At 43.9% G+C, this 17,968-nt stretch overlaps 1 long non-coding RNA gene across 1 annotated transcript in view; it reads left to right on the forward strand.

The window, feature by feature from the left end:
* Positions 1-491: 491 nt before the first annotated feature.
* LOC106610565 (calcium/calmodulin-dependent protein kinase type II subunit delta) overlaps positions 492-17,968 on the forward strand; it is a gene marked incomplete at its 5' end in the record, with an annotated part of 26,379 nt that continues 8,902 nt past the window's right edge. Inside the window, 5 exons of the long non-coding RNA XR_006765825.1 lie at positions 492-534; positions 3,723-3,763; positions 9,505-9,564; positions 14,624-14,668; positions 14,898-14,946. This is a non-coding gene — a long non-coding RNA (calcium/calmodulin-dependent protein kinase type II subunit delta). The remainder of the gene's footprint in view (positions 535-3,722; positions 3,764-9,504; positions 9,565-14,623; positions 14,669-14,897; positions 14,947-17,968) is intronic.

Here is a 17,968-nt window from a genome sequence, read left to right on the forward strand (position 1 = left end):
TGTTGAAATGATCAGTCCTTCAGTAGAGACTATAATACCACTGCTGTTGTCTGTTGAAATGATCAGCACTTCAGTAGAGACTATAGTACCACTGCTGTTGTCTGTTGAAATGATCAGTCCTTCAGTAGACTATAGTACCACTGCTGTTGTCTGTTGAAATGATCAGTCCTTCAGTAGAGACTATAGTACCACTGCTGTTGTCTGTTGAAATGATCAGTCCTTCAGTAGAGACTATAATACCACTGCTGTGGCTGTTGAAATGATCAGTCCTTCAGTAGAGACTATAGTACCAGTTCTGTTCTTCTTCTCTCTTTTTTATTAGCATTCCTCTTTTCTAACAATCTTTAATTAGTGAATTGTTTTCTCTCTCCTCTCCTCTCCTCTCCTCTTTTCTGCTCTCTCCTCCCCTCCTTTTCTGCTTCTCCTCCCCTCCTCTTTTCTGCTCTCTCCATCCTTCCCTCCTTTCTTTCTGTCCCCTCCACTCTTTCCAGGGAGCCATTTTGACCACACTGCTGGTAACAAAAAACTTCTCAGGTACGTCCTCACTGTCTTTTCTCTCTCTGTCCTTCTCTCTGTCTCTCTTTCTCTCTGTCTCTCTCTCTCTCTTTCTGTGTGTAAAACTCCAAAAGTAATTTCACTTTACTCCCCATATCTGACTGTTTTGCAGTTATTTTTATTTATGCTTTTCTTTAGAATTAAATAATCAGATTTTCTTTTTTCTTTACAATTAATCATTTTCTTCTTTTTAATTGTTTTTTATTTCTTTACGTCCTTTGTTTGGGATGTGGTACCCTCGAGGTAAGAACTCACTTCCTCTCTGTCAGCCAATCAGTGGCCAAGGTTTCATGACACTTGCTCTCTGTCAGCCAATCAGTGGCCAGGGTCTCATGTCACACCCTTTGTCGGTACTTTTATACCCCTTTCACACTATCGGGCCGACCCCAACCAAACTGTGCGGGCTCTGATATTTTCTTTACACATTGTCTCTTGTCGGCACGGTTACAGTAACTATGGAGGATGCATAACCAGGCCAGCTCAGTACAGCTTGGTTTGGTTCGACTCAGTAGTGTGAATATCCCTTTTAACACAACTTGATTTCATAATAGTACATATACACAGTGCATTGGGAAGTATGTGGATCCCTTGACTTTATCCACATTTTTTTACGTTACAGCCTTATTCTAAAATTGATTAAATTGTTGTTTTTCAATCTACACACAATACCCCATAATAACAAAGCAAAAATGTATCTTAAAAAAAACAACTGAAATCTTGTTTCTCGTGGTCTGAGAGTCCTTTTGGTGCCTTTTGGCAAACTCCAAGCGGGCTGTCATGTGCCTTTTACTGAGGAGTGGCGGCCACTCTACATAACGGCCTGATTGGTGGAGTGCTGCTGAGATGGTTGTCCTTCTGGAAGGTTCTCCCATCTCCACAGAGGAACTCTGTAGCTCTGTCAGAGTGACCATTGGGTTCTTGGTCACCTCCCTGACCAAGGCTCTTCTCCCCCGATTGCTCAGTTTGGCCGGGCGGCCAGCTCTAGGAAGAGTCTTGGTGGTTCCAAACTCCTTCCATTTAAGAATGATGGAGGCCACTGTGTTCTTGGGGACATTCAATGCTGCAGAAATGTTTTGGTACCCTTCTCCAGATCTGTGCCTCGACACAATCCTGTCTCGGAGCTCTACGGACATTTCCTTCGGACCTCATGGCTTGGTTTTTGCACTGATATGCTCTGTCAACTGTGGGACCTTGTATAGACAGGTGTGTGCCTTTCCAAATCATGTCCAATCAATTGAATTTACCACAGGCTGACTCCAATCAAGTTGTAGAAACATCTCAAGGATGATCAATGGAAACAGGATGCACCTGAGCTCAATTTTGAGTCTCATAACAAAGGGTCTAAATACTTATGTAAATAAGGTATCTGTTTTTCATATTTAATACATTTGCAAACATTTCTAAAACCTATTTTCACTTTACCATTATGGGGTATTGTGCAGATTGCTGAGGATTTTTTTAAATTTAATACATTTTAGAATAAGGCTGTAACCTAACAAAATATGGAAAAAGTGAAGGGGTCTGAATACTTTCCGAATGCACTGAATATAAACAGGATGTTATGAATAGTGAATAAAGTACATTCACATCTACAGAATACTTCATGTAGTGTATATATACAGTATATAAATGGTATATTATGAATAGTAAATACTGTACATTCACATCAACAGAACACTTCATGTAGTATATACACAGTATATATACAGTATATAATGAATAGTGAATATAGTACATTCACAGAATAGTTCATGTAGTGTATATACAGTATGTTATGAATAGTGAATATAGTACAATCACATTCACAGAATACTCCATGTAGTGTATATATACAGTATATGTGCAGTATGTTATGAATAATGAATATAGTACATTCACATAATACTTCATGTAGTATATACTATATGTAGAATATGTTGTAGCATGACGATGCAGATGCATGCAATGATTTTATACAATTACTTTATACAATTACTTTAATACTGACTTTAATACCATGACTTAATACTATGACTAACACCATGACTTTAATACTGACTTTAATTCTGACTTTAATACTATGACTTTAATACTGACTTTAATACTGACTTTAATACCATTACTTAATATCATGACTTTAATACCATGACTTTAATACTGACTTTAATTCTGACTTTAATACTATGACTTTAATACTGACTTTAATATCATTACTTTAATACTGACTTTAATTCTGACTTTAATACTGACTTTAATACCATGACTTTAATACCATGACTTTAATACTATGACTTTAATACTGACTTTAATACTGACATTAATGCCATTACTTTAATACTGACATTAATATCATTACTTTAATACTGACTTTAATTTTGACTTTAATTCTGAATTTAATACCATGACTTTAATACTATGACTTTAATACCATGACTTTAATACTGACTTTAATACTATGACTTTAATACTGACTTTAATTCTGACTTTAATACTATGACTTTAATACTGACTTTAATACTGACTTTAATACCATGACTTTAATACTGACTTTAATTCTGACTTTAATACCATGACTTTAATACCGACTTTAATACTATGACTTTAATGCCATTACTTTAATACTGACTTTAATTCTGACTTTAATACCATGACTTTAATACTGACTTTAATACTATGACTTTAATACTGATTTTAATACCATGACTTTAATATCATTACTTTAATACTGACTTTAATTCTGACTTTAATACCATGACTTTAATACTGACTTTAATTCTGACTTTAATACCATGACTTTAATACTGACTTTAATACCATGACTTTAATACTGACTTTAATATCATTACTTTAATACTGACTTTAATACCATGACTTTAATTCTGACTTTAATACCATTACTTTAATACCATGACTTTAATACTATGACTTTAATACTGACTTTAATGCCATTACTTTTATATCACTTTATATTTGAAACGTTTTGAAACACAAGGAAACGTGTCTCTGTCATTTAACAGATTCAGCCATTTAGTCCCTGCCTGTTTCAAAACGTTTCCTCTTGTTTTGAGTCTAATGAACACAGCCTTGTTGCACTATGGAGGCTGTCTGTCTCTGTGTGAAGCACTGGTGTTTACCTTCATCTCTCTCTCTCTCTCTCTCTCTCTCTCTCTTCCTCTTCCTCTCTACAGCAGTCAAGAGTCTGCTGAACAAGAAGGCTGATGCCGTCAAGGTGAGTTTCTGTGGCGGTGTTCCAAATGGCTCCCTTTGTTTCCCTACATCGTACACTACCTTTGGCCAGAGCCCTCTGCAGAAAGCAGTGCACTAATTAGAGAGTAGGTTGCTGATTGGCCCTCTGAAGAAAGCAGTGCACTAACTAGAGAGTAGGGTGCTGATTGGCCCGCTGTAGAAAGTAGTGCACTAACATAGACAGTAGGATGCTGATTGGCCCTGTCTTTTAATGTAACATAGAGAGTAGGGTGCTGATTGGCCCTGTCTTTTAATGTAACATAGAGAGGCTTGTTGGTAGGGTGCTGATTGGCCCTGTATCTTTTTCTGTAACAACTGATCACCTGTTCTCCTTAACACCTCCCATTTCCTGTAGTTTTGTCTCTGGTTTCCTGTAGTCACTAAGTTCTGCCATCTCAGTACTCTGGTATAGATAGTCCTGTGTCAGTACTCTGGTATAGAGAGTCCTGTGTCAGTACTCTGGTATAGATAGTCCTGTGTCAGTACTCTGGTATAGATAGTCCTGTGTCAGTACTCTGGTATAGATAGTCCTGTGTCAGTACTCTGGTATAGATAGTCCTGTGTCAGTACTCTGGTATAGATAGTCCTGTGTCAGTACTCTGGTATAGATAGTCCTGTGTCAGTACTCTGGTATAGATAGTCCTGTGTCAGTACTCTGGTATAGATAGTCCTGTGTCAGTACTCTGGTATAGATAGTCCTGTGTCAGTACTCTGGTATAGAGAGTCCTGTGTCAGTACTCTGGTATAGATAGTCCTGTGTCAGTACTCTGGTATAGATAGTCCTGTGTCAGTACTCTGGTATAGATAGTCCTGTGTCAGTACTCTGGTATAGATAGTCCTGTGTCAGTACTCTGGTATAGATAGTCCTGTGTCAGTACTCTGGTATAGATAGTCCTGTGTCAGTACTCTGGTATAGATAGTCCTGTGTCAGTACTCTGGTATAGATAGTCCTGTCTCAGTACTCTGGTATAGATAGTCCTGTGTCAGTACTCTGGTATAGATAGTCCTGTGTCAGTACTCTGGTATAGATAGTCCTGTGTCAGTACTCTGGTATAGATAGTCCTGTGTCAGTACTCTGGTATAGATAGTCCTGTCTCAGTACTCTGGTATAGATAGTCCTGTGTCAGTACTCTGGTATAGATAGTCCTGTGTCAGTACTCTGGTATAGATAGTCCTGTCTCAGTACTCTGGTATAGATAGTCCTGTGTCAGTACTCTGGTATAGATAGTCCTGTGTCAGTACTCTGGTATAGATAGTCCTGTGTCAGTACTCTGGTATAGATAGTCCTGTGTCAGTACTCTGGTATAGAGAGTCCTGTGTCAGTACTCTGGTATAGATAGTCCTGTGTCAGTACTCTGGTATAGATAGTCCTGTGTCAGTACTCTGGTATAGATAGTCCTGTGTCAGTACTCTGGTATAGATAGTCCTGTGTCAGTACTCTGGTATAGATAGTCCTGTGTCAGTACTCTGGTATAGATAGCCCTGTGTCAGACCGGTGAGATGAATGAATGGGAGCCTGACACCTTAATAATACATTTGAAAACAATTAGCTGATCCTGTCGTCTCTTGAATACAGTTTGGCTCTCACCCATTCAACTGACTAGGCAGGCTAGCTCGATGGCCACTGTAGCTTGAGAGAGTGTGAAGTAACCACTAGAGCGAGTAGCCCCCTCTGCTGGCAGACAAAAGCACAACACCCCTTGACTAAGTGATTACTAAATGACAAAGATTACTTTATACACAGGGTCCCATTAAAAGCCGAGGACCCATTCTTCCTCCTTCTTCCGGTCGGGAGGCCGTAACATACTTATGAATCATTTGTACACTGCAAATTGACCACAAGAATCCCAAACAGATCCTAATATTTGACTTAATAATTTACAACATTGATTACGTTGGAATACAATTGCATGTTTTTTATTTTATTTATTTCACCTTTATTTAACCAGCTAGGCAAGTTGAGAACAAGTTCTCATTTTACAATTGCGACCTGGCCAAGATAAAGCAAAGCAGTTCGACAACATACAAAAACACAGAGTTACACATGGAGTAAAACAACATACAATCAATGATGCAGTAGAAAAAAAAATAAGTCTATATACAATGTGAGCAAATGAGGTGAGATAAGGGAGGTAAAGGCAAAAAAATGCCATGGCTGCAAAGTAAATAAAGTATAGCAAGAAAAACACTGGAATGGTAGATTTGTAGTTTGAAGAAAGTTCAGAGATAAAATATAAATAATATGGTGCAAAGGAGCAAAATAAATAAATACAGTAGGGGAAGAGGTAGTAGTTTGGGCTAAATTATAGATGGGCTATGTACAGGTGCAGTGATCTGTGAGCTGCTCTGACAGCTGGTGCTTAAAGCTAGTGAGGGAGATAAGTGTTTCCAGTTTCAGAGATTTTTGTAGTTCGTTCCAGTCATTGGCAGCAGAGAACTGGAAGGAGAGGCGACCAAAGGAGGAGTTGGCTTTAGGGGTGACCAGAGAGATATACCTGCTGGAGCGCGTGCTACAGGTGGGTGCTGCTATGGTGACCAGTGAGCGGAGATAAGGGGGGACTTTACCTAGCAGGGTCTTGTAGATGACCTGGAGCCAATGTGTTTGGCGACGATTATGAAGCGAAGGCCAGCCAACGAGAGCGTACAGGTCGCAGTGGTGGGTAGTATATGGGGCTTTGGTGACAAAACAGATGGCACTGTGATAGACTGCATCCAGCTTGTTGAGTAGGGTATTGGAAGCTATTTTGTAAATGACATCCCCAAAGTCGAGGATTGGTAGGATGGTCAGTTTTACGAGGGTATGTTTGGCAGCATGAGTGAAGGATGCTTTGATGCGAAATAGGAAGCCAATTCGAGATTTCACTTTGGATTGGAGATGATTGATGTGAGTCTGGAAGGAGAGTTTACAGTCTAACCAGACACCTAGGTATTTGTAGTTGTCCACAAATTCTAAGTTAGAACCGTCCAGAGAAGTGATGCTGGACAGGCGGGCAGGTGCAGGCAGCGATCGGTTGAAGAGCATGCATTTAGTTTTACTTGTGTTTAGGAGCAGTTGGAGACCACGGAAGGAGAGTTGAATGGCATTGAAGCTCGTCTGGAGGGTTGTTAACACAGTGTCCAAAGAAGGGCCAGAAGTGTACAGAATGGTGTCGTCTGCGTAGAGGTGGATCAGAGATTCACCAGCAGCAAGAGCGACATCATTTATTTATACAGAGAAAAGAGTTAGCCCAAGAATTGAACCCTGTGGTACCCCTATAGAGACTGCCAGAGGTCCAGACAGTAGGCCCTCCGATTTGACACACTGAACTCTGTCAGAGAAGTAGTTGGTGAACCAGGCGACGAATCGTTTGAGAAACCAAGGCTACTGAGTCTGCCGATGAGGATGTGGTGATTAACAGAGTCAAAAGCTTTGGCCAGGTCAATGAATACGGCAGCACAGTATTGTTTCTTATCGATGGCGGTTACGATGTCGTTTAGGACCTTGAGCGTGGCTGAGGTGCACCCATGACCAGCTCTGAAACCAGATTGCATAGCGGAGAGGGTGCGGTGGGATTCGAAATGGTCGGTAATCTGTTTGTTGACTTGGCTTTCGAAGACCTTAGAAAGGCAGGGTAGGATGGATATAGGTCTGTAGCAATTTGGGTCAAGAGTGTCACCTCCTTTGAAGAGGGGGATGACAGCAGCTGCTTTCAATCTATGGGAATCTCAGACGACACGAAAGAGAGGTTGAACTGGCTAGTAATAGGGGTTGCAATAATTTCGGCAGATCATTTTAGAAAGAAAGGGTCCAGATTGTCAAGCCCAGCTGATTTGTAGGGGTCCAGATTTTGCAGCTCTTTCAGAACATCAGCTGAATGGATTTGGGAGAAGGAGAAATGGGGGAGGCTTGGGCGAGTAGCTGTGGGGGGTGCAGTGCTGTTGAATGCAGTAGGGGTAGTTAGGTGGAAAGCATGGCCAGCCGTAGAAAAATGCTTATTGAAATTCTCAATTATAGTGGGCTTATCGGTGGTGACAGAGTTTCCTATCCTCAGTGCAGTGGACAGTTGGGAGGAGGTGTTCTTATTCTCCATGGACTTTGCAATGTCCCAGAACTTTTTAGAGTTGGAGTTGCAAGAAGCGAATTTCTGTTTGAAAAAGCTAGCCTTGGCGTTTCTAACTGTCTGTGTGTATTGGTTTCTAACTTCCCTAAAAAGTTGCATATCGCGGGGCAGTTCGATGCTAATGCAGAACGCCACAGGATATTTTTGTGTTGGTTAAGGGCAGTCAGGTCTGGGGAGAACCAAGGGCTATATCTGTTCCTGGTTCTAAATTTCTTGAAAGGGGCATGCTTATTTAAGATGGAGAGGAAGGCATTTTTAAAAATAACCAGGCATCCTCTACTGACGGGATGAGGTCAATATCCTTCCAGGATACCAGGGCCAGGTCGATTAGAAAGGCTTGCTCATTGAAATGTTTCAGGGAGCGTTTGACAGTGATGAGTGGAGGTCTATGTGGATCTATGGTCTATGTGGAGGTCTATGGAGGTCTATGTGGATCTCTATATATATGTGTGTGGAATACTTGGGAACAGATTTCCTACATTAAGATCAATTATTGCCGGTTACCTGATGATTTTATAGTCTTTTTGTCTGACAATGAAAATACTTACTTAAGGGGTCAAATAAAATGACCGGCGGGCCGTCTATTGAACCCTGTTATACAGGATCTATATACACTATGAAACCATTAGGGGGACTGTCTATTGAACCCTGTAGGATCTATATACACTATGAAACCATTAGGGGCTGTCTATTGAACCCTGTTATACAGGATCTATATACACTATAAAACCATTAGGGGACTGTCTATTGAACCCTGTTATAAGGATCTATATACACTATGAAACCATTAGGGGACTGTCTATTGAACCCTGTTATACAGGATCTATATACACTATAAAACCATTAGGGGACTGTTTATTGAACCCTGTTATACAGGATCTATATACACTATGAAACCATTAGGGGGCTGTCTATTGAACCCTGTAGGATCTATATACACTATAAAACCATTAGGGGACTGTTTATTGAACCCTGTAGGATCTATATACACTATAAAACCATTAGGGGACTGTTTATTGAACCCTGTTATACAGGATCTACATACACTATGAAACCATTAGGGGCTGTTTATTGAAGCCTGTAGGATCTATATACACTATGAAACCATTAGGGGACTGTCTATTGAACCCTGTAGGATCTATATACACTATGAAACCATTAGGGGACTGTTTATTGAACCCTGTTATACAGAATCTATATACACTATGAAACCATTAGGGTACTGTCTATTGAACCTTGTTATACAGGATCTATATACACTATAAAACCATTAGGGGACTGTTTATTGAACCCTGTTATACAGGATCTATATACACTATGAAACCATTAGGGGACTGTCTATTGAACCCTGTTATACAGGATCTATATACACGATAAAACCATTAGGGGACTGTCTATTGAACCCTGTAGGATCTATATACACTATGAAACCATTAGGGGACTGTTTATTGAACCCTGTTATACAGGATCTATATACACTATAAAACCATTAGCAGACTGTCTACTGATTCCATTGTACAGGTAAGGCTAAAAGCTAAAGAAAAGTTGACAGAATAGATTTGTCCCAGGTCAGATCAGGTCAGGTTTATGATGTGATGTTCCCTCTACACTACTTGCTTTACAGGCGAACAACAAAGCCAACACAGTGACCAGTCCTAAAGACACCAGCTTAACCCCAGCACTGGTACATACTACACCCTCCTCCTCCATACCTCCCTTTACTCCCTCCCCAGCACTGGTACATACTACACCCTCCTCTATACCTCCCTTTACTCCCTCCCCAGCACTGGTACATACTACACCCCTCCTCTATACCTCCCTTTACTCCCTCCCCAGCACTGGTACATACTACACCCTCCTCTATACCTCCCTTTACTCCCTCCCCAGCACTGGTACATACTACACCCTCCTCCTCCATACCTCCCTTTACTCCCTCCCCAGCACTGGTACATACTACACCCTCCTCCTCCATACCTCCCTTTACTCCCTCCCCAGCACTGGTACATACTACACCCTCCTCTATACCTCCCTTTACTCCCTCCCCAGCACTGGTACATACTACACCCTCCTCCCCCCTCCCCCTCCTCCATACCTCCCTTTACTCCCTCCCCAGCACTGGTACATACTACACCCTCCTCTCACCCCCCTCCCTCCCCCTCCTCCTCCATACCTCCCTTTACTCCCTCCCCATCACTGGTACATAATGCACCCTCCTCTCACCCCCTCCCTCCTCCATACCTCCCTTTACTCCCTCCCCATCACTGGTACATAATACACCCTCCTCTCACCCCCTCCCTCCTCCTCCTCCTCCATACCTCCCTTTACTCCCTCCCCATCACTGGTACATAATGCACCCTCCTCTCACCCCCTCCCTCCCCTCTTTCTCCCTGTATTGACCTTGCGGTAGGATTTTACCACAGATTGAACAATGACACAGATATTTCACTGGATGTATGAATGTGAAGCAGCCATTAACTGTTAAATAAACAATGTCTGGTCATTAATACAGACACAATGTCTGGTCATTAATACAGTCACAATGTCTGGTCATTAATACAGACACAATGTCTGGTCATTCATACAGACACAATGTCTGGTCATTAATACAGTCACAATGTCTGGTCATTAATACAGTTACAATGTCTGGTCATTAATACAGTTACAATGTCTGGTCATTCATACAGACACAATGTCTGGTCATTAATACAGTTACAATGTCTGGTCATTAATACAGTTACAATGTCTGGTCATTCATACAGACACAATGTCTGGTCATTCATATAGACACAATGTCTGGTCATTAATACAGACACAATGTCTGGTCATTAATACAGTTACAATGTCTGGTCATTCATACAGACACAATGTCTGGTCATTCATACAGACACAATGTCTGGTCATTAATACTAGAGGTCGACTGATTAATCGGAATGGCCGATTAATTAGGGCCGATTTCAAGTTTTCATAACAATCGGTAATTGGTATTTTTGGCCAACGATTTTTTTTTTTTACACCTTTATTTAACTAGGCAAGTCAGATTAAGAACACATTCTTATTTTCAATGAAACGGGGTTAACTGCCTTGTTCAGGGGGATTTGGGGATTCGTATTTGCAACCTTGGTTACTAGTCCAACGCTCTAACCACCTGCCTTACATTGCACTCCACGAGATGAGATGATAGTTTCCGGATTCGACCATATTAATGACCAAAGGCTCGTATTTCTGTGTGTTTATTATGTTATAATTAAGTCTATGATTTGATAGAGCAGTCTGACTGAGCGATGGTAGGCACCAGCAGGCTCGTAAGCATTAATTCAGACAGCACTTTCGTGCATTTTGCCAGCAGCTCTTCGTTGTGTTTCAAGCTGTTTATGACTTCAAGCCGGGTGGGTATAATTTGCGGAACGTTCCAACAGGAATCTATTCCAAAAACTTCGTAAATAACAAGGTTGCCAAAAAACAACGCATACAAAGTTGTATAGCGGCAGAATAAGATACCGGTAGTGAGTGGTCTATTTCATTGCGTTTTTCACTCATCACGTTTATTCCGAAAAATGTCTGTCCTCACTCTGGTTGCCTATGGACAAACATTAAGAATAAGCTACGTCGTGAGTTGATGCCTATTCGGCAGCTAGTTAGCTTGGTTTGTATGCGTTGCTACTTTGTATGCATTGTTGGTTGGCAACCTTTTACTTTACGTTTTTCGGAACAGTTTCCTGTTGGAATGTTCCACAAATTATACCCACCCCTTCAAGCCTGTCAACTCCCAAGATTAGGCTGGTGTAACCGATGTGAAATGGCTAGCTAGTTAGCGGGGTGCGCGCTAATAGCGTTTCAAACGTCACTCGCTCTGAGACTTGGAGTAGTTGTTCCCCTTCCTCTACATGGGTAACGTTGCTTCGAGGGTGGCTGTTGTCGATGTGTTCCTGGTTCGAGCCCAGGTAGGAGCGAGGAGAGGGACAGAAGCTATACTGTTACACTGGCAATACTAAAGTGCCTATAAGAACATCCAATAGTCAAAGGTATATGAAATACAAATCGTATAGAGAGAAATAGTCCTATAATTCCTATAATAACTACAACCTAAAACTTACCTGGGAATATTGAAGACTCATGTTAAAAGGAACCACCAGCTTTCATATGTTCCCATGTTCTGAGCAAGGAACTTAAACCTTAGCTTTTTTACATGGCCCATACTGCACTTTTACTTTCTTCTCCAACACATTGTTTTGCATTATTTAAACTAAATTGAACATGTTTCATTATTTATTTGAGGCTAAATTGATTTTATTGATGTATTATATTAAGTTAAAATAAGTGTTAATTCAGTATTGTTGTAATTGTCATTATTACAAAAAGAAGAAAAAATTGGCCGATTAATCGGTATCGACTTTGGTACTCCAATAATCGGTATCGGCGTTGAAAAATCATAATCGGCCGACCTCTCATTAATACAGTCACAATGTCTGGTCATTCATACAGTCACAATGTCTGGTCATTAATACAGTTACAATGTCTGGTCATTCATACAGTCACAATGCCTGGTCACTAATACAGTTACAATGTCTGGTCATTCATACAGTCACAATGTCTGGTCATTAATACAGTTACAATGTCTGGTCATTCATACAGTCACAATGTCTGGTCATTCATACAGTCACAATGTCTGGTCATTAATACAGTCACAATGTCTGGTCATTCATACAGACACAATGTCTGGTCATTCATACAGACACAATGTCTGGTCATTCATATAGACACAATGTCTGATCATTAATACAGTCACAATGTCTGGTCATTCATATAGACACAATGTCTGGTCATTAATACAGTCACAATGTCTGGTCATTAATACAGTTATAATGTCTGGTTATTCATATAGACATAATGTCTGGTTATTCATATAGACATAATATCTGGTTATTCATATAGACATAATGTCTGGTTATTCATATAGACATAATGTCTGGTTATTCATATAGACACAATGTCTGGTCATTCATATAGACATAATGTCTGGTCATTCATATAGACATAATGTCTGGTTATTCATATAGACATAATGTCTGGTTATTCATATAGACATAATGTCTGGTTATTCATATAGACATGTCTTCAGATTAAGTGACGGTTGACATGACAATCATCACACTCCCCATATTATTTTTTACCCAGAATGCAGCATAACAATCATTAAACTAATCTCTAACACCAGTCATTTGTTTTGCTGGCTTTGTGATGCGTTACTGTTGCTAACGTGTACCTGGCTGAATATCAACAATACTCCTTCCTTCCTTCCTTCCTTCCTTCCTTCCTTCCTTCCTTCCTTCCTTCCTTCCTTCCTTCCTTCCTTCCTTCCTTCCTTCCTTCCTTCCTTCCTTCCTTCCTTCCTTCCTTCCTCCCTCCCTCCCTCCCTTCCCCCTCCCTCCCTTCCTTCCTTCCTTCCTTCCTTCCTCCCTTCCTTCCTTCCTCCTCCTTCCTTCCTTCCTTCCTTCCTTCCTTCCTTCCTTCCTTCCTCCCTCCCTTCCTTCCTTCCTTCCTTCCTTCCTTCCTTCCTTCCTTCCAGCCGAAGGACCAAAGGACGCTGGTTCCTTAGTCTGGTAGTGATGGTCTGATTGGTTGCAACTTGTGCATGGTGTGTGCTGATTCGTTGGCTGTGTTGGTCACATGACTGATGCCCTGCATGACCTCAACATCTTTATATGCCTTTTTCCCATGATGACCCACACACACAAATAAACAGTTATACACGCACACACACACACACACTAATGACAGTGTGTAATCTGTCTCAGTGATTACAGCTGGAACATCATCAGGATCCATTTTGCCAAGACTTGGTACAGTCACGCACACACACACACACACGCACACACACACACACACACACACACACACAGAGTCACACTCCTCCACCTCCACGTCATCTACCTCCTCCTCCTCTACCTCCTCCTACCTCTACCTCCTCTACCTCCTCCTCCTACCTCTACCTACTCTACCTCCTCCTCCTACCTCTACCTACTCTACCTCCTCCTCCTCTACCTCCTCCTCCTTTACCTCCACGTCCTCCACCTCCTCCTCCTCCTCCTCCTACCCCTCTCTATTCTACCTCCTCCTCCTCTACCTCCTCCTCCTACCTCTACCTACTCTACCTCCTCCTCCCACCTCTACCTACTCTACCTCCTCCTCCTCTACCTCCTCCTCCTACCTCTACCTACTCTACCTCCTCCTCCTACCTCCACCTACTCTACCTCCTCCTCCTCTACCTCCTCCTCCTACCTCTACCTACTCTACCTCCTCCTCCTCCTACCTCTACCTCCTCCTCCTACCTCTACCTACTCTACCTCCTCCTCCTTTACCTCCACGTCCTCCACCTCCACTACCTCCTCCTCCTCCTACCTCTACCTATTCTACCTCCTCCTCCTCTACCTCCTCCTCCTACCTCTACCTACTCTACCTCCTCCTCCTCTACCTCCTCCTCCACCTCCTCTACTTACTCTACCTCCTCCTCCACCTACTCTACCTCCACCTCCTCCGCCTCCTCCTCCTACACCTCCTGTACCTCTTCTACCTCCTCCTCCTCTACTTACTCTACCCCATCCTCCTCCACCTACTACACCTCCTGCTCCACCTTCTCTACCTCCTCCTACTCCACCTCCTCTACCTCCTCCACCTCCTTCTCCCCCACTGTTGTCTCTTTCTATTCTCTGTTTGTATTGTTTCATCTCTCTCTGTCTCCCTAGGAACCCCAGACCACAGTGATCCACAACCCAATAGATGGGAACAAGGTACAGCACTGACAGAGGTGTGTGTGTGTAATGTTTGTTTGTGTATACATGTATATACTTTATATTAAATGTATGTAGTTCTGTCCTTGAGCTGTTCTGGTCTATTAATGTTCTGTATAATTTAATGTTCTATCTGATTTAAGTATTAGGCAGCGTTTACACAGGTAGCCCAAATCTGATACTCGGTGTACACCAGGCTACAGATCAAGCTATACGTTCTTTCCCCCAGGAGTCTATAGAGAGCACCAACACCCCCATCGAGGACGAGGATGTCAAAGGTAGAGACAGTTGTCTGTCCCCTTCTCTCTCTCTTTATCTTTCTGTCTTTGTCTGTCTGTCGCCTTCTCTCTCTCTTTATCTTTCTGTCTTTGTCTGTCTGTCCCCTTCTCTCTCTCTTTATCTTTCTGTCTTTGTCTGTCTGTCCCCTTCTCTCTCTCTTTATCTTTCTGTCTTTGTCTGTCTGTCGCTCCTCTCTCTCTTTGTCTTTCTGTCTCTATCTTTGTCTGTCTGTCGCCCTCTATCTTTCTCTCTCTCTCTCTCTCTTTGTCTGTCTGTCGCCCATGCTCTCTCTCCGTCTTCCTGTCTCTCTATATCTTTGTCTGTCTGTCACCCTCACTCTCTATCTTTGTCTGTCGCCTCTCTCTCCATCTGTCTTTGTCTCTTTGTCTGTCTGTCGCCCTCTCTCTCTCTGTCTTTCTGTCTCTATCTTTGTCTGTCGCCCTCTCTCTCTCTCTCTTCGTCTTTCTGTCTCTCTCTCTCTTCATCTTTCTGTCTCTCTCTCTGTCTGTCGCCCTCTCGCTCTTCATCTTTCTGTCTCTCTCTCTCTCTTCATCTTTCTGTCTCTCTCTCTGTCTGTCGCCCTCTCTCTCTTTGTCTTTCTGTCTCTCTATCTGTCGCCCTCTCGCTCTTCATCTTTCTGTCTCTCTGTCGCCCTCTCTCTCCTTCCATCTCTTTCCACCCTCTCCTTTCACTCTGTCTTCAGCTACTTTCTCCTCTTCCTTCCCTTCTCCTCTTCTTCTTCCTCCTGATGATTGAGGCTCCATATACATGATGTTTTGATGTATTTATTATTATACACACTTATCTGTTATATTTTCTTTATTATTTAACACATTTACCTGTTATCATTTCTTTATTATTAAACACACTTACCTGTTATCTTTTCTTTCTGTGAATTGAATTATTTTCTACATTTGAAAATCATGTTAACCCCCTACACACACACCTGCCCTCTCTGCCAGTCCTCTGTTTTGGGAACTTGGTGGGTAGTGTGTGGAGCTCTAAGGGTCGTTCCACCCAGTCCTCTGAGCCCAGGCAGACTCCCTCCTCTTCAGGACAGAGCAAGTCCCCTGGCTATGTCCCCCTGTCCCCCAGCCAGCGTCCCCCTGGGTCTCTCCTCAACTACTCTGGAGAAACCTGTCCACTGTCTCCTGGGTCTCCCTCGGCCACTCTGGAGAAACCTGGCCACTGTCTCCTAGGTCTCTCCTCAACCACTCTGGAGAAACCTGACCACTGTCTCCTAGGTCTCTCCTCAACCATTCTGGAGAAACCTGTCCCCTGTCTCTACTCAACCACTCTGGAGAAACCTGTCCCCTGTCTCCCTCAGCCACTCTGGAGAAACCTGTCCACTGTCTCCTGGGTCTCTCCTAAACCACTCTGGAGAAACCTGTCCACTGTCTCCTGGGTCTCCCCTCAGCCACTCTGGAGAAACCTACCCCCTGTCCACTGTCTCTTCTCAACCACTCTGGAGAAACCTGTCCCCTGTCTCCCCTCAGCCACTCTGGAGAAACCTGTCCACTGTCTCCTGGGTTTCCCCTCAACTACTCTGGAGAAACCTGTCCACTGTATCATGGGTCTCCCATCAACCACTCTGGAGAAACCTGTCCACTGTCCCCTGTCTCTCTCCTCAACCACTCTGGAGAACCCTGTCTCCTGTCCACTGTCTCCTGGGTTTTCCCTCAACTACTCTGGAGAAACCTGTCCACTGTCTCATGGGTCTCCCCTCAACCACTCTGGAGAAACCTGTCTCCTGTCCCTCTGTCTCCTGTCCCCCTGTCCCTCTGTGTCCTGTCCCCAGTCTCCTGTCCCTCTGTCTCCTGTCCCCTGTCTCCTGTCCCCTGTCTCCTGTCCCTATGTCTCCTGTCCCCCTGTCTCCTGTCCCCTGTCTCCTGTCCCCATGTCTCATGTCTCCTGTCCCCATGTCTCCTGTCCCCCTGTCCCCTGTCTCTGTCCCCTGTCTCCTGTCCCTCTGTCTCCTGTCCCCTGTCTCCTGTCCCTCTGTCCCCCTGTCTCCTGTCCCCTGTCTCCTGTCCTCCTGTCTCACTGTCCCTCTGTCCCCCTGTCCCTCTGTCCCCTGTCTCCTGTCCCCTGTCCCCTGTCTCCTGTCCTCCTGTCTCCTGTCCTCTGTCTCCTGTCCCCTGTCTCCTGTCCCCCCTGTCTCCTGTCCCTCTGTCTCCTGTCCCTCTGTCTCCTGTCCCTCTGTCTCCTGTCCCTCTGTCTCCTGTCCCCTGTCTCCTGTCCCCCTGTCTCCTGTCCCTCTGTCTCCTGTCCCCTGTCTCCTGTCCCCTGTCTCCTGTCTCCTGTCCTCCTGTCTCCTGTCCCTCTGTCTCCTGTCCCTCAGTCTCCTGTCCCCCTGTCTCCTGTCCCCCTGTCTCCTGTCCTCTGTCTCCTGTCCCTCTGTCTCCTGTCCCTCTGTCCCTCTGTCTCCTGTCCCTCTGTCCCCCTGTCTCCTGTCCCCCTGTCTCCTGTCCCCTGTCTCCTGTCCCTCAGTCTCCTGTCCCTCTGTCTCGTTGTCCCCTGTCTCCTGTCCCTCTGTCTCCTGTCCCTCTGTCTCCTGTCCCTCTGTCCCCTGTCTCCTGTCCCCTGTCTCCTGTCCCCTGTCCCTCTGTCTCCTGTCCCTCTGTCCCCTGTCTCCTGTCCCCTGTCTCCTGTCCCCCTGTCTCCTGTCCTGTCTCCTGTCCCTCAGTCTCCTGTCCCTCTGTCTCCTGTCCCTCTGTCTCCTGTCCCTCTGTCTCCTGTCCCTCTGTCTCCTGTCCCTCTGTCTCGTTGTCCCCCTGTTCTCCTGTCCCTCTGTCTCCTGTCCCTCTGTCTCCTGTCCCTCTGTCCCCCTGTCTCCTGTCCCCCTGTCTCCTGTCCCCTGTCCCTCTGTCTCCTGTCCCTCAGTCTCCTGTCCCCTGTCTCCTGTCCCCTGTCTCCTGTCCCTCTGTCCCCCTGTCTCCTGTCCCTCTGTCTCCTGTCCCTCTGTCTCCTGTCCCCCTGTCTCCTGTCCCTCAGTCTCCTGTCCCCTGTCTCCTGTCCCCC

The sequence above is a fragment of the Salmo salar genome, unplaced genomic scaffold, assembly GCF_905237065.1.
Source record: "Salmo salar unplaced genomic scaffold, Ssal_v3.1, whole genome shotgun sequence".
Taxonomy (NCBI): Eukaryota; Metazoa; Chordata; class Actinopteri; order Salmoniformes; family Salmonidae; genus Salmo; species Salmo salar.